This window comes from Lepidochelys olivacea (genome assembly GCF_965140295.1).
Source record: "Lepidochelys olivacea isolate rLepOli2 genome assembly, chromosome: 8".
Taxonomy (NCBI): Eukaryota; Metazoa; Chordata; order Testudines; family Cheloniidae; genus Lepidochelys; species Lepidochelys olivacea.
The window spans coordinates 28,252,209-28,276,446 of NC_140418.1; the positions used below are offsets into that span (position 1 = coordinate 28,252,209).

Here is a 24,238-nt window from a genome sequence, read left to right on the forward strand (position 1 = left end):
TTTTGGCCCCATCAGGCATTGGGAGCTCAGCGCAGAATTCCAGTGGGCAGTGGGGACTGCGGGAACTGTGGGATAGCTACCCACAGTGCACTGCTCAGAATGTCGACGCTTGCCACGGTACTGTGAACGCACACCGCCGAATTAATGTGCTTAGTGTGGATGGATGCACTCGACTTTATACAATCCGTTCCCAAAAATCGACTTCTGTAACATCGGAGTACTTTCGTAGTGTAGACATGGCCTAAGTGATATTATTGACACTGTTTTGCCATTCAGTGGATGTGCAAACTAAGTGTAACTTATACAGGTGAAATGAGGGATAAGCAGAATCGCACTGAACAGGATGATATACAAAATATAAGAGAAGGCAGGGGTTGAGGGCACCTACTTATTCATCTGTCTTCTTACACCCACCTCTTGTTAGCTTTTGTTACAAACTTCCCTTTCACCCCCTCAGCATGGAAGTTACACCTATTCAGACCTACTTATGCTCACACCAACTTAAACCACCATTTATATCACATCTGAATTAGATTCATTTTTACAATGACAAGGTGGGTAAAGTGGTATCTTTTATTGGACCAATAAAAGATATTGCCTCACCCACCTTGTCTCTCTAATATCCTGGGACCAACACAGCTTCAGTGATACTCATTCTGAGAATATCCTTTGGTGTGATCAGGTAATTAGTGCACCTTAAAACCGTCCAAGATTCCATGTAGGATTAATGTATAACCATAGTTTGCTCTCTAAGCAATCTGTAATAATTTGATATTTTATGGAGAGCAATAGACCTAAAATACAATTGTGTCTGCACATTTCCAGTGAGCTCCTGTTCAATAGTGCCTGGTACATCAGAAAGCTTCTGTTTTAACCAGCAGCAAATTCCATTTGTTTCATTAAAAGTAAACTGACAATATTAACTATACAATATGTTAATGTAGCATTGCTTTTTGACAGCAGTCATAACAATTGAAAACAGCTGTGTCTTTTATATAATGATACTATATGTACCTGTGTTACAATACTCCTTTGTTAGACTTAGAGACATGAGCTGAAATCCTGGCCCCAATGAAAGCAATGGGAGTTTTGCCATGGACTTCAGTATGGCCCATGGTGGTTTATTTTCCTGCTCTTACTGATTTGAGACTCTTTGGACTTCTGCTGTTTGAACTCGTTAGGCAGAATGACCAGTCACTGGCTTCCAGTTGTTTTCTTATCAGTGAACATCTGCATTCCCACTGCAGGTTGGCTCCTGTGTTTTCTTCATTTCATCTTCTGACTGGACTCCTAACAGAGCAATCCGTTGGCCAGATAGGCAGAAACCTGTTATGACTGTGCCCAAATGACTCCTTCTTACCACCCCACCCCCCAAATTGTGGTTTCAGGGTAATGAAAAATCCAACTGAAGAAAATGTGGGAGTCTTCTTTTAGAGAAAGGGGTGCAGGGTAAGAAAACAATCTTGGACACCACTGATTGGTATCTTTGTCTAGTAGTTCTGGGCAGCAAAAGAATATCCACTGGCCTAAACTATCTAACGTTTCATTGCAGAACCCTGATCTGCAGGGATGGGAAATCTCTCTTTCTTTGCTTAGGGAACAGATTGTGAAAGCTACGGGCACTGATTTTTTTAAAATCTATATTTATGGTATTTTGTGATTTTTCTCTGAACTTTATACATTTTTCTTTCTTCCAGACAGTTACTTCTTGCTTTTTATTGCTAAACAAATTTGGAGCTCTGTCAGTTTGTGTGGAGTGGACATCACCTACAAAGCCTGTTGAATAGCGTGTTGAAGGTCCACCACCTTGGTGAGTGGAATCATAGTTACAATTTTATGTGGTGTTCTGATTCAGGTTGTGTTTGTATTGTTGACCAAAGTGCTTCAATGCAGGCTTTAAAAATGCCTTTCCAGATTTCTGCAGGAAAGTGCTTTTTGAGGAAAAAAGCAATTTGTCCTAGCATTTTCCTTTATAGAAATCTGCTTCAATCTCTTCCAGCCCAATTGAACCACTTCAGAATGCTTTACAAAGAGAAGCCTGCCCTTTCTCTACCTGCATGGATTTTGCTTTTGTTTGAGTTGCCTATCCTGAAAGAAAGACCTGTATCAAATGGGGCTTTTAGGAATTGGTTGTTGTTGTTGTTAAAAGAAATGGTTCCTTGTTCAAGATGGACCATTTATTCAGAATCCTAGAGCAGTAAAGATTGTTTAGCCAGTCAAAGCAATTGGCTGACTGCATACTCCTAATGTTTTAAATCTGCATATAATATAAAGTGCAAAGGAAAGATAAATGAGGGAAAAAATCCTGTGAATTGTTCGTTCTTTCATGGTCCTCCAACTGCCAGCCAGAATGCTCACAAGACACCCTATAATTTAATTATGTTATACATACCCTCTGGGAATTCATATAATTATATACTCTAGCACACTACCCTAGTATGTCCAGTAGAGAAAAGCAGGCTGTCTTTTTTAGGAGCGGCTCAAGAGGAGAAAGGAAATATAATCCCTTGAGTTGATGATTCCCCTAGAAAAGTTAAAACAAATTTAAAATGAAATAAATCATTCTGAGCTCTGTACCCTTCCACAGTCCTTAATTCTACTGTATACAAATTTTGAGCTATATCTGGCAATCCTTATTCAAGCCAAATTGCCATTAAATTCAGTGCATGTTCTGATTAAATAAGGATGGCTAGATTTGGCCCCTTTATTAAAAATATTTAATTGAATTTGGTTTAGTATTAAATTTCAGCTGTATAAATATCTTTCAAACCAGGCACTAGATACCTTTTGGGCCTGATTTTCAGAGGTGCTGAGCACTAGACTCCAGTTGAAGTCTCAGTGGACTGGAAGGGTTCAATGCTTCTGAAAAATCAAGCCCTTCTTCAGCATTCTATTTGTTACAGTGGCTCCTTTCCCACAAGCCATGCAACTTCTTGGCACTACGAACTGACAACTTCTTCCTTATTTCCTGACTGGGTAACTTAATTTTCCTGCAATTTATTATAGCATTAAGGTCACTGCTATGAAATTATAATTACACTGCTCCTAAATTTGCAACATTTATATTTGTTTTTATATAAAAGTTGATATATATATAATACAGAGAAATTACGTGAAAGCTAACTGAAAACAAACTAAAAATATATATGTAAAACAAACTCCTTTTAAAGAGAAGAAAATCTGGTATTTTGCAAATCTAAGTATTGTTGTAGTAATTATTTATTATATTTATAAACACACCTGTCACCTTCATATATAAATATGAATTTTATTTGGTCATCCTAAGGATCATGGAAAGCTAAGAAAAATGTGTTTGAGCTGAGATTGACTTTAATGCCCCACACTCTTTAATAATCTTCTGCTTCCTTCCACTGATATGAAGTAACCCAAAGTAGGTATAAACTAAATCCTGGAAGAGATATTTTTCTTCCAGGCAGGCTTGGAGATCCTTGCTCATAGGCAAAGGTTGTTTAATGGAAATGTTGACTGGTTAGACCTCAGTGATGCTCAAGAGGAATAGAAAACACAAATATCTTCTCTACCAAATGTACAAGGATTTTTTTAGTGACAGTTTCCACTTTGTTCCCATATCTAGTGGTAATGCTCCTTGAAACCATTTTGAGGCTATTTCCTTCTAAATTGCAAGAGAGTTGCTGCCAATGACAGCTGACCCTCATATCAGCCTGAATGTGTTTGCCCAGTTTCTGAGGGATCTCTTCAATGGGAGTTGCCAGTCACTCCAACAATGCTTGGATTTAATTCCATGGTGTAATTTGTGTAAGGAGAATATAGCTTTCCTAAGTCATCTCTTTATATCTGTGCCTTAAATTCACACTCAGTCCTCCAGTGGCTGCCCTAACAGGCTGATTAAGCACCAATCCTTTTGCCAAAATGCATGGACTTTATATTCCTCCATCCCTCCTCTGCTCTTGTTATCTTGAATCAGGACAGCTTGTTTGTTTTTTTTTCTGTTCTTTATATATTCCAGTTTCAACCTTATACCTGAGTTGTTCTCAACGTTTCTTCCCAATTTCATATTATGTCATGTTGCTGTTTTCAGGCTCCAGTTTTATCATTTTAGGGGAGGTCTTTAGAAGGCCCTGTTTTTCCTTCCTTGCACTGCCACGTACCTTCTTTAGAGTCCCTTGTTTTTGCCCACTGTCTTTTCCTTGTTCTAACTGTCAGGGCAGGTCCCAAAAGTGTATGTCAGAGAGGAATAGTCTCTCTTAGTTTATGTCTAAAACCCCAGTTCTCTGGACCCTGCCATGTCTGCAATGTTTGTCGTTGTACAATCCATCTACTTTTTATTTATTTTATTTTTTAATCAGTTTAATATTTTCTGATTTATTCTGTGCTAAATGTTAAGTAAAGCATCCTGTAGGCACTTGACTTTAATATATAATTGCAACAGAATGACGTCAGTTGAGTTACACCATGATTGTATTTGGTAAGATGTATATTTTAATTTATTTTACATGAGAAAGGAGCCCTATGCTCATGGTACTTTAAGACTTAGGGTTTGATTTTCCACTGCTGTATATTTTGTGTAATATTTTTATTTGTGCAGAGTGAATGTAAGATTCTATCATCCAAGTGTGTGGAGAACTCTGAAATGATTGTGTTTTACCCCTACTTTGTATAAGATGAGGTGTAGTATTGATTTTAAAAAATAGATTATTTGTTCTTACTTTTGTCATGGTGTACGGCTTTGTCTTTTGTTGGCTTTTTTGACATATATCCCCTAAATATCTAACATTAATCTTTCAAAAATGCAAACAATATACTTTTTTTTAAGTTTTCTTTAGTCGTTTTTTAAGAAATGATTTCATTACTTTTAATGGATTTTTTAAATTTTTATCTATTTTTTGCTTTTAAACTGAAAAACAACAATTAGAAGCTACTGAAAAGCTGTCAGCTCTGTGAGCACTGGAATCACAAAACCAATATAACTTCTCCTCATTGTCTATTTCTTTATTTACTATTTTAGCAGTAGGTGCAAGGAAAGTTCTGTTCTATGCAATAGTTAAAACTGTTAATTATAAAGTTGTCCAAAGTTGTTTGAATATTATTCTCCCATGCATTTATCACTTTTTCTTGCAGTCATCCCTGATCATTTGTAATATAAGTGCAAATTTATTTTGATGGAGTACTGAATAAATATAACATTGGCCTTAATAAAACAGCAACTTTATGTAATTTTCTAGCATCCATAGAGTAGGGCAGAAGAACAAGAATAAATATGCAGTTACAATGAGCCATGATGTGAATAATCTAGACCAATCTAGAATTAGGACAGCTATCCAGAGGGATCAGATATTTTGAAAAGCATAGTTCCCTAAACTATATTTGAATGAATCAACTTATTTCTGTAAGTGTTAACATTAAAGATATGGGACCTTAACTTTTGTACTCCAGTCTTCTTTGATGTTGGTGATTTTGATGTTACTGGGAAGAATTGTGTTTCTCCTGCCAACTAATGTTGTCCCATCTGAACATAGCAGTTTGTGCATTCATAGACTTGGCTGAACTCTGCCAAATTGGCAGAAATAAGATAAACCATTTTGCAACTGCGTTTAGTAAGGTAGGATCTGAATTGAAGGACGTGGATGAAACCCAACTGGTCTCATGTCCTACCTGCATAACTAAGAGAGAATTCTTTTAAAAAAATGTTTCATAGGACTCCAAGAGATTTATGAAAGATTACAGAATTCAACCAGTACAGTAGCTCGAGGGTGGTAAAGAAGATGTCAGCCAAATCTCCTAACATCTTTCATGGACTTACTCCAGAAATCAGTTGTCCTAAGCATTTGAAAGCTGTGAAGGAAAACGAAAAGTATACAAAAGATATAAAGATTTTCAAATCAAATGTATTAATATAGCATTTTAGTTGATAAAGGTCATCATGAGAAGTCATACAGGTAGAGTGTCATTCAACATGGAGAAAAACTGAATAGATTGTAGAAAAGTTTTAGAAAAATTTGGCTGATTGTTGTAGAAGGAACAAGGTTAAATGTTGATAAAAAAGTGCAGATTGCCCTTAACTTTTTCAATCAAGATTATTTTTAGAACTAGAACCAAAATTTCTACATTCTGTGCTGAAAATATTTATAATTCATATACTTTTCTTAGTCTTTAGTGAGACACAAACTATCTGTGCAAGAATGGCTGATGTATAAAGAGACTAGGTGGGTGAGATAATATTTTTTATGGAATTAACTACTTTACCCACCTTGTTTTCCTGATATTCTGGGACCAGCATGGGTACATCAGCATTGTGTACAATGATGTATAAAGAGAGATTCCAATCTTGATCTTTGAGTTATCTAACTAAATGTATCTTGTCCCATATGTCACAATTGAAAACAGCACTCATCCTTATAGTTCTATCTGTGGATTATCTAAATGGTAATTAAGGTGAAGAAAATATTAGAGGAAAAAATGTTTCAGCTTTACTGTGTGTTCTAGAATGTAAGTAATGTTGAAAATACATTAGGAAAGGTACAAAGCAACATTTTAAAGAGTGACCTGGGTGGTCAGAATCTAGATTAGAAAATTTGGAATGGCAAATATTGGTTGTCCTGGGAAAACCAAAATATGAACATTGTAAATCTTGGCAAATGACACTCTCTGTGAGCTTCTATGAGATCTGATCCAAGTTTTATTGAATAAACTTCATCCGGATGAAGAAAAGCAATATCCCAGTTTTACCACTAGTGTTAAAAATGTCCTTTATTTGTGATTTACCTCATTATAACAACTTGTTCTAAAAATATGAAGCAAAAACTTATGGCAAATATAGTTTTTGTGGGACTGATCCTGAAGGGTCAGCAAAACTTGAACAGCAGTTGTAGTCACTTCAGTGGAGTTAACTACAGGACTGACCCCTTCGAGTTTCAGAGCTTATCCTGAATTGAATTATTTCAAAGTAAAAAGGAGAAGGGTTGCACCCAGTAGTGTGCCTTGGAATACTAATCTGCTTTCATATGCTATGAGACTCAAAATTCAGACAGACAATATATGCCAGTAGATTACTTGATAAAAGTGTGCCTCGGAATAGGATAAACATGTAAGCAGTTAATGGGTATAATTGGAGCTCAAATTTATTCACTCTAAGGTAATCAGAAGGACACCAAAGATCCAGCTGTTTGAATCATCTAATGAACACCTTACTTTTGTATATCTACTGATAAAATATTACTGATTTTATTTTTTAAATGGAGAGAAGGAACTCACTATTTGAACAAGTCCCTTCGTCAAAGATGCCACCTTTATTTTCGGTCACATTTTTACAACATAACAGCTAACTGGTCTTTACAGATCAGTTATAAATACAGTTGCAAAGGTTAAAGCCTATTTCAGCACTGAATCTGTCCAGAGTTATCAAACTGCTGGTGGATATGCTAAATTGGAAGTTTTGATAGATCTTTTCCAAAGGTGGCTGCAGGTTTTGCAGAAGGGGGAAGATACATGGCCATCACAGTCAGAAATCTAAATGTTCATACCTAATCAGCATTTCAGTGTATCAGGGAAGAACCACCAGCATCAGTTCTCCATCTGACAGCTATATATATTGGCAACAGAAGTTGGGACGTGATTCAGTTACAATAAGCCTGAAAGCAGGCTAAGATGTCATCCTGGAGATGACTGTTATTGACTAAAGGAAAGAAAGTATTACTGGCGAGTGAGATACCTTCTAAGAATAATTCAGTTTTAATATGGAGTCTTCTTAGGATGCTAATAATGCAGTAGACAAACATGTCAGTGGGGCATTGGAGAGTGAAGAGATTATGCCTCAGTGTAACTATGTTGCAACTGTAGTAGGGATATGAAGCAGGATGAGTCATAAAACAAAAAATTTTGCTGTGGACTTCTTTCTGCCTTTGGAATTAAAGTTGTCAACGGAGAATGTTGCATAGGGTATTTCAAACCTGTGTTTTGGGCCCACTGGAGCTTTTATTTTAAATAGCTGACACGTCAAAGGGCACAGTATTTTTGAGTGTGTGGGTAGGAGATTTCACTTTACCTTGATGGCATTGTCCATTTTAATATATGTTCAAGGTAGTATGCATATTTAGTTAATAGTGGAACTTAATTTTATTACTTCCAAGACTTTTACTGTTATTGTTAATGTAGTGTCTTAAGTGCAGGTGATGCTTTACAAAAAGCATCGAAGACAACTTCCCTGAACCAAGTTGTTTACATGGTAAGGCTCCTTTCCTGCAAACACTCATGGATCTGCTTAACTTTCACCATGTGAATTTTTCCATTTAAATCTTTGAAATAATTATGTAAGTAAGTTTTCCAGGATTAGGCCTAAAACAGAAATAAGAATCATAGGCAAAGGTGAGACTAAACTATTCAATGAGTTTGGAAAAGGACTCTCTTCTGAACAGTGAAAACATGGAATAATTGTCAGAATACCCCAAAAGGGTGATATTACTGACTGTAACAACTAGAGAGGAGTTACATGACTCTGCTGTAGGAAAAGCCTTCTGCAGTGTGATACTACACAGGATGAAATAGGCAGTGGATGCAAAGCTTAGAGAAGAACAGGCTGGATTCAGCCCCAGGAGAGCCAAACTCATTGAATTGTGCTTTTTGTCAAACTTAGTTCTTGCACATACCCTGTTCCCTCACAAAGAAGTACAAAAAGAAACACGGAAATCACCAGGTGGCAAAATGAAACATCAGATCAACAACATCTGCATGAGCTCAAGATTCAGCTTGTCTGTCCAAGATGTAAGGGCATATCAAACAGCAGATGCTAGCAGTGACTACAATATTTGCATTGCGAAACTGAAATTAAAATTGAGAAAGATCAGCTTTCAGTAGAAGGAGGTAAAGAGAATCAGCAATATAAATCTGAAACCAAAAGAGTACTGCCAGAAATTCCAACTTTAACTAAGGAACAGACTTGAGGCACTGCCAAAGACAGAGGAAGGTGAGAGACAGACTGGACCTGAAGAAAAATGGGCAGTGCTCAATGTGATTCAAGCTGCAGCTGGACATCGTCACAGACAGAGCAAGAATTGTATAAGCCAAGAGATGTGGCATCTCACTGAGGAAAGAAAAGTACTGAAAAGCAAACTCCTGAATGCTAAGACCAATGAACTATTGGAAAAGACACTGTAGGAGTATAAGAAAGCAGACAAGGCAGTGAAAAGCAACTCAAAGATATAGAACAACTGTAAGTATGTGTAAGATGAAGCTGCTGCTTTGCTAGAAAACTACAGAGCCATTACCAAGTGACTAAAGCCCCTTGTGGACGTTTCAACAGAGGACACAGACCAATAAAAAGCAAAGATAAAACATAAAAAAATAAAAAAAAATGTTTATAACTGAGGTAGAACGGAAAAACAGATGGGAAGAGCTTTTCATAAAAGTCCCCAATAGACCCAACACTATTTCAGCACCAGTTTCTGACTAAACATGTGAACCTGATCAGCTTGACATTAACATCAGTCCAATAGAGATGTCAGGAGTACAGGCTGCAATGAAAAAGCTGAAAAATAAAGTGACAGGAGATGATCCCATCAGGGTCTCCTTATTTCCCCATTACTAATCTATTTAAAGTATGAACTTTCTGCTGGAGTTATGTACATATAATATGCAAAAGTGACCAAATCCTCAGCTGCATTTTGGAGGCAATGGAGGTACTTAGATTTACAGTAGATGGGTACTTTATTTATATATTACAGTACTTGATGTTCGAGATAGTTCTTTGCTATAGAAGTGTGCATCTTTTAAATTGTTCTTGTTTGGAATTAGTTGCAGCATAACTGGTATGTGTAATGTTTGGAATAAGAGCTGGAAGTTTAATGTCAGATTACTCATTTTGCTCACACAGACTATTGTGGTTTTCCTGACTTTACCAGCTATTTAGCATGTTACAGAGTTGTCCTCCTTTGACAATCAGCATCTGCAGCCATTCAGGGCATATCAGTTCTACAATATGTATATATGCATTATCTTTAGTTAAAGCGTCTTAGGATAAATATTGAAGATTACACTGTAGTAGAAAAACTATAAAACAAAAATTGATCCAATGTTTTGCTATGCAGTAACTGAACTACTGCTGGTTATTTTTTAAGTAGTTCATGCTCAGTCAAATGAATTTTCCCTTTTTAAATGTGGAAGTTGCATATTTGCCTTATCTCAGTAGTTTGTTTTTTAACTCAATCTCCTTAGCAACAGAGACATCTGTTTCTATTCTCTTAGTCATTACATCCAAAGAAAGTAGCTGCTTCAAAAATAATAAAGGCAATTTCTATGAATTGGGTACTTTAATTGTTGCCAAGGCCTCTTAGTGTAATAATGAAGCATGCAAAAATTGACAAAGATCTTTTAATTGATGTGTATCTAGTTATCCATGTTGGTTAGCTGAGATATAAAATATCACCGGTGAGTTATTGTGTAATTTACAATGTGACGCACGTAAAAAAAGTGATCTTTACTATTTCTTATTTATTTTAGAGACACTGTGATTTTGCAGATTGCTTTGTAACTAATCATTCTTTATGTTGAAAGTAGAGGGTACATTGGCCATTAGTATGCCTTAAAAATAGAGAAATGAATACATTTGGATTACTTTTGTAATATGTCTGAAAAAGACAAAACCTAATTAATTTAAAACAGACACTTGTTTATTTTATAGTAGCTTGCTTCCACATATCGTGATAGATTTTTTTCATCCCTACTAGAGCTTTTGGTGAAGTGATTTAATGCCATCATTTGGCTTTACAGCAGCTTTACACTGAATACCAGCCTATTTGTCCCATATTGTTTAGAACTCCTATAGCATATAAAATTGGTTTGTGTAACACAGAAATTTAGATTTAAATTTAGATGCAATCAAGGATAACATTCTCCAGGATCTGAAAAGCTTGACAGGGAGCAGGGACTTACCTTTTGAGAGTTAACTAGGGAGGACCGGTGCCTCCAGCACCACAACCAGTGCCCTCACTGACTCTCTTTGAATCTGTGGATGGATGACTGCCTACCTACACACACTTGACAATTAGTGTAAAGTGCGTAACCGTATCTATAGAGACTTGAATGTGAATACCTAGCTCCTGGCACTACAGAGATTTCAGTGACAGTAGTTACTTCAAAGGAATGTCAACAAGATTACCTTAATCCTCATCAGTAACTTTGTTTGCTACTGTTTATGTCAAAACAGATGCCATTATTTGGCAGTTATATTGGGGATTTCGGAAAAAAAACTGTATGTATATTTAGGAAACTCATTTTAACTTAACGTTTAGGGGATTTGTGATATTTTCTTAGAATAAACTCTTAATATATAAATACATATTTATAAGTGCATTTGAATAAAAGATATAGGGATTGGTTCTCTCTTCATTTACACCATGTTCATATTCCTGTAACTACACTGACTTCATTGGAATTTCTCAGGATTTGTGGATGTGAACAAAGAACAATCAGGGGGAGGGTACCTCTGCCTTAAAGGAGTTTCTGATATAAGGAAACTGAGGCACTTCTCAAGCAAATATTTTCTAACATATAGACTGCTGCAGTATTTGTGTACAACCTTCATTTGGAGCTCAGATCCTGCACTTTTTAAAAATATATTTTTTCCATAATTGTCTTACAATTAATGCCTCAAGTGTTATATTTTATTTGGTTTGGTTTCCGTTCCTTCCTTTCCCTCTTTCAGCACATCTGTACAATGAGAGCCCCATAGTTTAATATTTTCTTGGACTCCTTTGCAGGACATCAGTCACCTTCTCTGTCACCAGAGCTGCTATGTAACTCTCTTTAATGGTATCAGTAATTGATTGTGTGCATCAGGGAGAAACAGGGCCCTTGGTCTTGACCCAAATCTTACCCAAGTGACCAGCAGATTTACAGCCAAAAAAAGACTACAGAGAGGAGGGGAGCACATTAAGCTCCCGTATTTCCATCCTTCCCTCACTTTGATCTCTCTCTCACGCTATAAACATAATTACTTAGGGCAAGTAAGTGCCTTGGGGAGTACAAGGAGCTGTCCCAAACAACCCTCTGCATGCAGAGTGAGGGACAATCATGGTCCATTCAGAGAGATGACTCCTTCCCTGGTGGAACAGATTGCTCTGAAGGAGCAGCCATGGTGGGCAGGAACTGGGGTCTTAGCTCTTGTCCTTTAAAGTGGCCAGCAGAATAGGCTGGAGGAGCAGCCTGCATTACACTCCTATGCAGCTCAGAGTTTTGGAAGGGAGTGTCTTCTGCACGCCACCTTCTATTCAGGACTGTGCTCATAAACTTTAAGGCTAGAAGGGACCATCATGATCATATAATCTTACCTCCTGCATATTGCAGGCCACAGCATCTCACCCGCCCACTCCAGTAATAGACCCCTAACTTCTGACTGAGTTACTTAAGTCCTCAGATCATGATTTAAAGCCTTCAAGTTACAGAGAATCCACTAATTACATTAGTTTAAACCTGCAAGTGACCCATACCCCATACTGCAGAGGAAGGCGAAAAACCCCCAGGGTCTCTGCCAGTCTGACCTGGGGGGAAATTCTTTCCCAACCACAAATAGGGTGATCAGTTAGACGCTGAGCATGTTGACAAGACCCACCATCCATACACCTGGGAAAGAACTCTATGTAGTAACTCAGAGCCCTCCCCATAACTGGCCATTGGAGGTATTTGCTACTGGCAAGCTACATGCCATTTTAGGCAGTCTCAAACTATCCCCTTCATAAACTTATAAAGCTCATTCTTGAAAACAGTTACATATTTTGCTCCCACTACTCCCCTTGGAAGGCTGTTTCAGAACATCACTCCTCTGATGCTTTGAATCCTTTGTCTAAATTGTTAACTTAAAATTGAAAAATTAAAAATTGTTGTTCTCTTCATGAGTACATTTTTGTACATAATAATTAATCTCCATCAGTTCATTGAATTTTAGTGTAGATATAGTCTAATTTTAATGGTTTAATTCTAATCTAATTTTATAAGGTTTATGTTCTGATCTTAGATAGGAAGCAATATACAATTAGGGTTAATCTAAAATTTGTTCAAAGCAGTGTATAGATTTTAAAAATATATGTTTTAACATAGAATTAGATTCAAAAGCTTCCTGGATTTGATATCCACAACACTGATGACTTTAGAAAAATGATTGGGAGATGGCTCATTCACTGTGTATTTGTGCTATTGCTCTAGTTTCCTACTCTCATCTTTGTAGCTACCTTTTCTTACAAAACATGACTCCTTTTCACTTCTCTCCAGTCCTGTATATCTCTTCTTGTAAAGGCAAATGTGCTAACTGCTTTCTAAGCCAGTTTGAAATGTGGCTCTGGAGTTGCATAGGCATATTTTTTCCTTCTTTGTAACTATAAGGTTCTTTAAAAATATTAGTTAAAATAAAGATGAAAGGCCAGATTCCATCTCCAGATACAGCCACTTTGCATTCCTCTGCTGATGCTTTGGGCCTGTAAACTCTGTGGGTCTCCTCAGCTGAGAATTCTGCCAGTATGGGGGAGTCATCAACACTGCTGTGCTCTATTGATCAGCACCTTAGGTCTGTTACCTGCTGGAGTACAATAGAGCATCTCTGAGGCTCATGTAAAGTACTCTGAGGCTGCAAAGAATCTGCCCAATAAAGCATCTCATTTTAACCACAAACTAATGGAGGAAGTGATCTCCTCAGATATTTGTTTAATAACTCTGTGCCTAGGGAATGAATTCAGGCTATTTTCAGACAAATTTTGAACACCTTGATGAGCCAGAATTTGAATCACAGCTAGGAGAACAGGATCTAAATAAGATAAAGTGACACCAAATCCTACATACCTACAAAAGTATTCCAGAAAGATAGAAATTAAAATTAGTTTGGCTATTTTGCAATGAAAGTCATTCTAAAAGTCTGGAAATGCATGTTTTTGATATTGCATTATTTTAAAATTATATTGGTCAGATTTTACTTTCATTAAACCCAGGGTAAATTGGGAGTAACTTTACCAAGATCATTAGAATTACACCACTGTAAAAATAATGCAATTGTAAGGAGGATGACCTCTCTGGTCAGGAGAAAAGCAGATCAAAGATACTAACTTAAGTTACTGGTCCAGGTTGCTAGTGTCATTGGAAGGCTCTTTGATGTCCTACTTAAAATGAGTTAGTGGATGCAGTTCTTAGTGAACTAGGAGTGCACACCACAATTGACAATAATTGGCAATTTCTTTGGCAGAGATGCCAGGAACTTGTTGGGCTTGAAACTTGAACTACTCTCTCATCCCTAGAGTTGGTTCCTCCACATGAAGCTTATGGTGCATTGGCAGTTCACTGTGCGGAAACTTGTGCTCTACTTATTCTTCTGGCAACTAGAGAAATTTAAGATAATCCTCTACCCTTCGTGAACACTAAATTCACTTTAAAACAGAACATAGATATAGAATGTGGCCTTGATCCTGACCCACCAAAGTCATTGGCAGAATTCCCATTGAATTTAAATGATGCTGAATCAAGCCATATGTATAGCTTTCATATATTTAGGGCAGTTGCAGCCACAATTTGTTTTAGCATCTTTCTGTACTGTTACAGTGCACACTCACCATGAGAGCACTCCCTTGCATCAGGGTGTGATATTGCAGGACTCTGTGTCTCTAACACTATTTGCAGGTCATTGTCTCTGTGCACTATTTAGCCTTGCAGCTGAGAAGCATCTAAGTCCAACCCGCTTCAGGGTAACAAAAGCTCAAACTAGTAAGCAGAGTCTCTCAATAAATCTACCTTCCTCTGGGCTGATGTTCTGTCTCCTTCTTCAGCTACTCCTGAGTTCTCTTCCCCAGCTCTGGAGCTTGTCCCCCAGCTTCAGCCCCTCAGAATGAGTCTCCTTGAGGTCTTTGCTCTGTTGCAGACTCTGACTCAGGTTCCTATACTGTGGGTCCTCTCTTCACACTGACCTCTTTCCACTTTTAAGGGTCCCTGGTGTCCACAAAGTTATCATCCAATGTCTTCTAGTTCCCCCGTCTGGCTGAGAAGCAACTAATTAGATACATCTATTGCACCTGGGACATAATTAATTGACTGTTAACCCCTATCCTCTTTCATAGAAATGCAGGACTAGAAGGGACCTCAGTAAGTTATCTATTCCAGACCCCTGCACTGAAGCAGGAGTAAGTATTATCTAGGCCATCCCTGACAGGTGTTTGTCTAACCTGTTCTTAAAAATCTCCAATGACAGAGAATCCACAACCTCCCTAGGTAATTTGTTCCAGTGCTTAACTACCCTTACAATTAGGAAGTTCTTCCTAAAGTGTAACCTAAATCTCCCTTACTGCAATTTAAGCCCATTATTTCTTGCCCTGCCTTCAGTGGTTAAGAACAATTCATCACCCTCCTTTTTATAACAACCTTTTGTGTACTTTCTAAACTTTTACCATGTTTCCCCTCAGTCTTCTCTTGTCCACGTACATTATTTGCTCACTCCAGATTGATCATGGAATATCTGATGTGCTGTATAGCAGTACTGCTCTTCAACACTGTTTTGTGTTAAGGGGTAAGAACACCATATTTCCTCGAAGTTAATGTACTTAGGACCCAATTGTGATCTTACTTGGAGTAACTCTGTAGAAGCCTTTGAAGATAAAATATTGCGAAAATTTTAAGAGAGCAATCACAATCAGGTCATATCCATGCAAAAGTCTTTATAATATATATATATATATATATATATATATATTTCCACAGGCAGACTCTTAAAATACATTGTAGCATTTTAATAAAATTATAATAAAAATATTTTATCCGTATAACATACTGTTTTGTAGAATTCATTGCATTCCCCAGAGTCATGTGGAACCTGAAAAAAGTACTTTTCATCCACCAAAGGAAATACAATGTTTGACAACATGCATTTGTCTACAAAATGCGATGCAATATCTGATGAAATATGCTTTGTCAATAAAATAAATTGCCAAACAAAATGTAATCCTTCTTCAGAATGCATTTAGCCTACAGACTGAAATAAGCTACTTCCACAAAGTGCATTTTGTTCTTTGAATTATTTTGATTTGCTGTCTATCAAAATGTGTAGATAAAATGGTTTTTGTCAGACACTGTATATCAATGTTATTTTATTGTATATAGATAAAATACATTTAATTCAAAGGGGAGTCAGTATTTGATAGCATACCTGAAACTAGCATTGGTTGAACTGAAGTGATAAAACCATAGATATAACTTGTTTGTGATGAGAGAGGTTCTAATCTCCTTGTCACTGTGCTTGTAATTCAACTCTACAAACAATTATTTTTTCTTCTTAAGGCCCTGATCCTGCAAATATTTACCTGCTTAACTTTACTACCATGAATAGCTCATGCTGCTATTCAGATTAGTAAACTTAAACATGTGCATAAATGTTTGCAGTGTTGGAGCTAGAGTGTTCATACTTAGGCATGTGCCCTTCAGCAATGAGATTCCATTAAAAAAATTAAACAAAACAAAAACCAGTGCTTGTTACATTAATGATGCCCACATTTTTATACGCTAGTTTGTTAGTAAATCCTGTCCTCCTTCAAACAGTAATCCTACTGAAGACTACAGGAATTTCACCTAAGTAAAGACTTCAGGATTGAACCCTACGTGATGAATAGCTACTCAGTCTTTAACTAATTGCAGATCTTTACACTATTTTAATTGTACTAGTGGATGTAATAAATCTCTCTCTGTTTAATGAAGCAGGACCTTGTTGACAAGAAGCACAGCTGTAACTTTGCTTTTAATTATTTTAAATACGTGAAGGGGACTAGGTCTTTACAGGGCTAATAATAAATGAACAATTTTTCTCCAAGATTATGATGCCAAAAAAATTAACACCCCACACGAGTGGGTAGGTTCCCAGAAAGCTTCAAATTGAGCATCCATTAATGCTTAACATGCATTAAGTTTGCACTGACTTGTCTACACTAGAGTTTTTTTCAGAACATATTAGCTAACACCTTCCAACAATAAACCTTTGAGTTCTACTCAAGACAAATTCTAAAAAGGGTACAGGACTTCTGATTTCTAAGGTGTAATTACCTTTTAACGCTCCCATAGGTGCCTTCAGATTTGTCATTGAGCTAACTAAAACAAGGAAAATAAGCTGTTGGGAAACCATCTTCTCATCAGGCTGTGAAGAGTCAGGCAGTCCAGGGCTTCAGTGATGATGAGGAAGTTGGTTGATTTAAGCTTCACAATTTGAAAATACAGAGTCCAGAGGAGAACTGTGCGGGAAAATATAAAGAAGGTGGATTGGAGTCGTTCACGTAAAGGCTTCTGCCTACGGTGGCAGAAGGCTATATCAATCAGAGGAGGTTGAAAAGATCATATCCCTTCTTGGTTCTTTCTTGATTCTCAGGAATTCTGATCTGAAGGAAATAAGCTGTGGTTTCAGCAAAGTTCTTAAGCAAATACTTGAAGTTGAGCACATATTTAAGTGATTTACTGAATAGGAGTTGGGTACTTACATGCTTAAATTTAAAAATGGTTAAGTGCTTTGCTGAATTGGTAGTAAGTTGCACACATTCAAATCTTAACATGTTAGAAGTAGTTGCTTTTATTCTTCCTCTAGATGGAAGTCAGTGGTGATATAGAAGAAAGATAAATGCACACATAATTGACTGAGATTGAAAATATATTTTGAGGCCTGATCCTTCAGCCTTTACACAAGCACAATCCCATTCATTTAAGAAGGAGTTACATTCGTATACGGAGGACTGCAAGATTAGGTGCACATATAACGAGCACTTCAGAAAATATACAATAATTTCCACCTTCATCTACAGTTCTGTTTACTGTACAATAAAGATCAGAATCTATACCACCATAACATCACAGCACTCATTTATGATAATGGGTCAGTTATGCTGTTAGGAGTATTTAGCTGTTTTGCAGTATTAAAGATGCCTTCTTTTCCCAAAACCAATGTACTTCCACGTTAGCATACCTACCTGGATTAAATGATTAATATGTCTGGTTGATCAGATGTTTTTACTTGAACTTAGAGGATATTATTTCTCTGGTCCTTTCTCTTTTCACTGTCATCGTCTGAGTTGACACAGTAATCATACGTTGTAAAATGCATGCTAGGTTGGGACATTAGAATGATTGTCAATGAACTTGTTTGGCAATGCATAGGCTGATCCATATATGACATAGAATTTCTGGCAACAACTTTGTCATAAATATAAAGGGAAGGGTAAACCCCTTTGAAATCCCTCCTGGCCAGGGGAAAGCTCCTCTCACCTGTAAAGGGTTAAGAAGCTAAAGGTAACCTCGCTGGCACCTGACCAAAATGACCAATGAGGAGACAAGATACTTTCAAAAGCTGGGAGGAGGGAGAGAAACAAAGGATCTGTGTCTGTCTATATGCTAGTCTTTGTCGGGGATAGACCAGGAATGGAGTCTTAGAACTTTTAGTAAGTAATCTAGCTAGGTATGTGTTAGATTATGATTTCTTTAAATGGCTGAGAAAAGGATTGTGCTGAATAGAATAACTATTTCTGTCTGTGTATCTTTTTTGTAACTTAAGGTTTTGCCAAGAGGGGTTCTCTATGTTTTTGAATCTAATTACCCTGTAGATGTAATTACCTCTACCATCCTGATTTTACGGGGGGGGATTTCTTTATTTCTATTTACTTCTATTTTTATTAAAAGTCTTCTTGTAAGAAAACTGAACGCTTTTTCATTGTTCTCAGATCCAAGGGTTTGGGTCTGTGGTCACCTATGCAAATTGGTGAGGCTTTTTATCCAACATTTCCCAGGAAAGGGGGGGGGGTGCAAGTGTTGGGAGGATTGTTCATTGTTCTTAAGATCCAAGGGTCTGGGTCTGTAGTCACCTAGGCAAATTGGTGAGGCTTTTTACCAAACCTTGTCCAGGAAGTGGGGTGCAAGGTTTTGGGAAGTATTTTGGGGGGAAAGACGCGTCCAAACAGCTCTTCCCCAGTAACCAGTATTAGTTTGGTGGTGGTAGCGGCCAATCCAAGGACGATGGGTGGAATATTTTGTACCTTAGGGAAGTTTTGACCTAAGCTGGTAAAGATAAGCTTAGGAGGTTTTTCATGCAGGTCCCCACATCTGTACCCTAGAGTTCAGAGTGGGGGAGGAACCTTGACAGGGTGGCATAGTGGTGGGATTAACCTGAAATCATTTTGAGATCCAGTTGAGATTTTTTGAACTAGAAATACAGATTTTAAAAAGGAAAATTTTTTTTCCTTTGGAAAGGAAGTCCAGAAAGCAGCTGAAACTGAAAGCAGCTTGTTTTTTCTCTGCTTTGTGGCCAAGCAGAGACAAAAGGGGATTATCTTTCTGAATTGCAGGTTTTCTTTGCCAGGAGGCAGGGTACTTAACTCCTGCAGGGAAATTCACAGTCTTCCAACCCAGAGGTTTTTTTTTTCTTCCTAAAAGTAAATAGGGGGTGTGTGTTCTACCCATTTGCTTTTTCTTTGGGCTGGGTAAGCAGGTTTCCAAATAGTTGGAGGTTTTTTGCTTTAATTTGGGCCCAGAGCAGAGACAAGGGAATTGTCTTTTTCTGTAGGCTGACAATCACTATCAGAGAATAGGTATTCTATTCCAGCACAATAAAATTTTACAGCCAAGTTTTGTTTGTTTATTTCTAAACCTCGGGTGTAAAGTTAGTTAAAAATTGAGAGGTTGGAATGACCAAATCCGCAGCTCGACTACAGCTGGAATTAGCCAAATTTCAGGCTGAGGAAAAACAAAGGGAACATGAAAGACAGATAGAACTCATGCGGCTGAAGAAGGAGGAGAAGGAAGAAGAGAGGAAGCATGTGGAGGAGGAGAAGGAAAAAGAGAGGAAGCATGTGGAGGAGGTGGAGAGGATAAAGGCCCAGCAGAATATACCAACAAACCCTAGCAATCCTTCTCCAGGTACCACTTCCCATCCCAGAAAGTTCCCCACCTACAAGGCAGGTGATGATACTGAGGCCTTCTTAGAAAACTTCGAAAGGGCCTGCCTTGGGTACAATATCTCTACTGACCAATACATGGTAGAGCTGAGGCCGCAGCTCAGTGGACCCTTAGCTGAGGTGGCAGCTGAAATGCCTAAAGAACACATGAACAAGTATGAACTGTTTAAATCCAAGGCGAGAGTCAGAATGGGGATAACACCCGAGCAGTCTCGTCGGAGGTTCAGAGCCCTAAGGTGGAAACCAGACATGTCATTTACCCGACATGCCTACCACATTGTGAAACATTGGGATGCCTGGATATCAGGAGCAAGTGTTGAATCTCCAGAAAATTTGCCCTTCCTAATGCAAATGGAACAATTCTTAGAGGGTGTTCCTGAGGAAATAGAAAGATACATCCTAGATGAGAAACCCAAAACTGTAATCGAGGCAGGAGAGATTGGAGCCAGATGAGTGGAGGTGGCAGAGAAGAAGAAAACTGGTCGCAGTTGGAGCGGAGACCAGAAGGGACCACCCCAGAGCACACCCTATTACCGGGGGCCGCCCAAGGCCCCACCTACCTCCCAAAGAACCCTCCAGACCCCTTATCGTCCCGCCACCCCGTTCTCCAGCAACCCTCCTCGCCCCAGTGACCCGTCAGCTGGACGATGTTTTAAATGTAACGAGCTGGGGCATGTAAAGGCCAACTGCCCCAAGAACCCCAACAGATTACAGTTCATTGCACCGGAATCACACCAGAGGTCCACAGGCCCAGATACTCCCAGATACCCTTGGAGCGGAGGGAAACTGTGAGTGTGGGTGGGAAGAAGGTCACCGCGTGGAGGGACACCGGAGCACAAGTGTCAGCTATCCATGCTTCCTTAGTGGACCCCAATTTAATCAGCCCAGAGATCCAAGTGACGATTCAACCCTTCAAGTCCAACTCTTTCAATTTGCCTACAGCCAAGTTGCCTGTCCAGTACAAGGGCTGGTCAGGAATGTGGACTTTTGCAGTCTATGATGATTATCCCATCCCCATGCTGTTGGGGGAAGACTTGGCCAATCATGTGAAGCGGGCCAAGAGGGTGGGAACGGTCACCCGCAGCCAGGCTAAACAAGCCGTGAGGCCTAGCTCTGTTCCGGAAACTTCTATCAGGACCCGGTCAGAGGTGATGGACCCGGACCCCAAGCCAATGTCTGCAACAGCAGTAGTGGATCCAGTCCCAGAGACCCAGACGGAACCAGTCCCAGAACCGGAACCAGCCGAACAACCAACACCAGACCCCGTGTCAGCACTGAATCCAGTACTTGCAACCTCAACACCAGAGGGCCCCACCGAACCTGAACTGGCAGCAGCCGATAACCCGACACAAGAGGCTCAGCCGGAGCCTGAATCCCAACATAGTGCACCAGCGGAGAGCGGTTCACAGTCAACAGAAACAGCGCCATCCCCTATATCGCTTCCAGAGGGACCAAGTCTAGGTCCACAATCCAATGAGGGACTGATGTCTCCAGCATCAAGGGAACAGTTCCAGACCGAACAGGAAGCAGATGAAAGCCTCCAGAGAGCTTGGACGGCGGCACAGAGCAACCCACCGCCTCTCAGCTCTTCTAATCGATCCAGGTTTGTTGTAGAAAGAGGACTTTTATACAAGGAAACTCTTTCTGGTGGACACCAGGAAGACTGGCATCCTCAGAAACAGTTGGTAGTTCCAACTAAATACCAGGCCAAGCTCTTGAGCTTAGCCCACGATCACCCTAGTGGCCATGCTGGGGTGAACAGGACCAAAGACCGTTTGGGGGGGTCATTCCACTGGGAGGGACTGGGCAAGGATGTTTCTACCTATGTCCAGTCTTGTGAGGTGTGCCAAAGAGTGGGAAAACCCCAAGACCAGGTCAAAGCCCCTCTCCAGCCACTCCCCATCATTGAAGTTCCATTTCAGCGAGTAGCTGTGGATATTCTGGGTCCTTTTCCGAAAAAGACAGCCAGAGGAAAGCAGTACATACTGACTTTCATGGATTTTGCCACCCGATGGCCGGAAGCAGTAGCTCTAAGCAACACCAGGGCTAAAAGTGTGTGCCAGGACTAGCAGACATTTTTGCCAGGGTAGGTTGGCCCTCCGACATCCTCACAGATGCAGGGACTAATTTCCTGGCAGGCACTATGAAAAACCTTTGGGAAGCTCATGAGGTAAATCACTTGGTTGCCACTCCTTACCACCATCAAACAAATGGCATGGTGGAGAAGTTTAATGGAACTTTGGGGGCCATGATACGTAAATTCGTAAATGAGCCCTCCAATGATTGGGACCTAGTGTTGCAGCAGTTGCTCTTTGCCTACAGAGCTGTACCACATCCCAGTTTAGGGTTTTCCCCATTTGAACTTGTATATGGCCGTGAGGTTAAGGGGCCATTGCAGTTGGTGAAGCAGCAATGGGAGGGATTTACACCTTCTCCAGGAACTAACATTCTGGACTTTGTAACCAACCTACAAAACACCCTCTGAACTTCTTTCGCCCTTGCTAGAGAAAACTTACAGGATGCTCAAAAAGAGCAAAAAGCCTGGTATGATAAACATGCCAGAGAGCGTTCCTTCAAAGTAGGAGACCAGGTCATGGTCTTAAAGGCGCTCCAGGCCCATAAAATGGAAGCATCGTGGGAAGGGCCATTCATGGTCCAGGAGTGCCTGGGAGCTGTTAATTATCTCATAGCATTCCCCACCTCCAACCGAAAGCCTAAGGTGTACCATATTAATTCTCTAAAGCCCTTTTATTCCAGAGAATTAATGGTTTGCCAGTTTACAGCCCAGGGAGGAGACGACGCTGAGTGGCCCGAAGGTGTCTACTACGAAGGGAAATGTGCTGGTGGTGTGGAAGAGGTGAACCTCTCCATGACCCTTGGGCGTATGCAGCGACAGCAGATCCAGGAGCTGTGCACTAGCTACGCGCCAACGTTCTCAGCCACCCCAGGACTGACTGAACGGGCATACCACTCCATTGACATAGGTAATGCTCACCCAATTAGGGTCCAACCTTACCGGGTGTCTCCTCAAGCTAAAACTGCTATAGAACGGGAGATCCAGGATATGTTACAGATGGGTGTAATCCGCCCCTCTGAAAGTGCATGGGCATCTCCAGTGGTTCTAGTTCCCAAACCAGATGGGGAAATACGTTTTTGCGTGGACTACCGTAAGCTAAATGCTGTAACTCGCCCAGACAACTATCCAATGCCACGCACAGATGAACTATTAGAGAAACTGGGACGGGCCCAGTTCATCTCTACCTTGGAATTAACCAAGGGGTACTGGCAGGTACCGCTAGATGAATCTGCCAAGGAAAGGTCAGCCTTCATCACACATCTCGGGCTGTATGAATTTAATGTACTCCCTTTCGGGCTGCGAAATGCACCCGCCACTTTCCAAAGACTTGTAGATGGTCTCCTAGCGGGATTAGGAGAATATGCAGTCGCCTACCTTGACGATGTGGCCATATTTTCGGATTCCTGGGCAGACCACCTGGAACATCTACAAAAAGTTCTTGACCGCATAAGGAGGCAGGACTAACTGTTAAGGCTAAGAAGTGTCAAATAGGCCTAAACAGAGTGACTTACCTTGGAAACCAGGTGGGTCAAGGAACTATCAGCCCCCTACAGGCCAAAGTGGATGCTATCCAAAAGTGGCCTGTCCCAAAGTCAAAGAAACAGGTTCAATCCTTCTTAGGCTTGGCCGGTTATTGCAGACGATTTGTACCGCACTACAGCCAAATCGCTGCCCCACTGACAGACCTAACCAAAAAGAAACAGCCAAATGCTGTTCAGTGGACCGGAAAGTGTCAGAAGGCCTTTAACAAGCTTAAAGCGACACTCATGTCTGACCCTGTACTAAGGGCCCCAGACTTTGACAAACTGTTCCTAGTAACCACAGATGCATCCGAGCGTGGTGTGGGAGCAGTTTTAATGCAGAAAGGACCTGATCAAGAATTCCACCCTGTAGTGTTTCTCAGCAAAAAACTGTCTGAGAGGGAAAGCAACTGGTCAGTCACTGAAAAAGAATGTTATGCCATTGTCTACGCTCTGGAAAAGCTACGCCCATATGTTTGGGGACGGCGTTTCCACCTGCAAACCGACCATGCTGCACTGAAGTGGCTTCACACCATCAAGGAAACTAACAAAAAACTTCTTCGGTGGAGTTTAGCTCTCCAAGATTTTGATTTCGACATCCAACACATCTCAGGAGCTTCTAACAAAGTGGCTGATGCACTCTCCCGTGAAAGTTTCCCAGAATCAACTGGTTAAAATCGTCCTTGAGATGTGGAAAATATTGTTAGTCTTTATGTACT

At 39.7% G+C, this 24,238-nt stretch overlaps 1 protein-coding gene across 1 annotated transcript in view; it reads left to right on the plus strand.

Annotated features, from left to right (window-relative positions):
- Window positions 1-1,729: 1,729 nt before the first annotated feature.
- The window catches only part of TENM2 (teneurin transmembrane protein 2), a 996,821-nt gene continuing 974,312 nt past the window's right edge, over window positions 1,730-24,238 (plus strand). The window contains exon 1 of the mRNA XM_084636387.1: window positions 1,730-1,810. The gene's annotated coding sequence lies outside the window, so the exon portion shown is untranslated. The remainder of the gene's footprint in view (window positions 1,811-24,238) is intronic.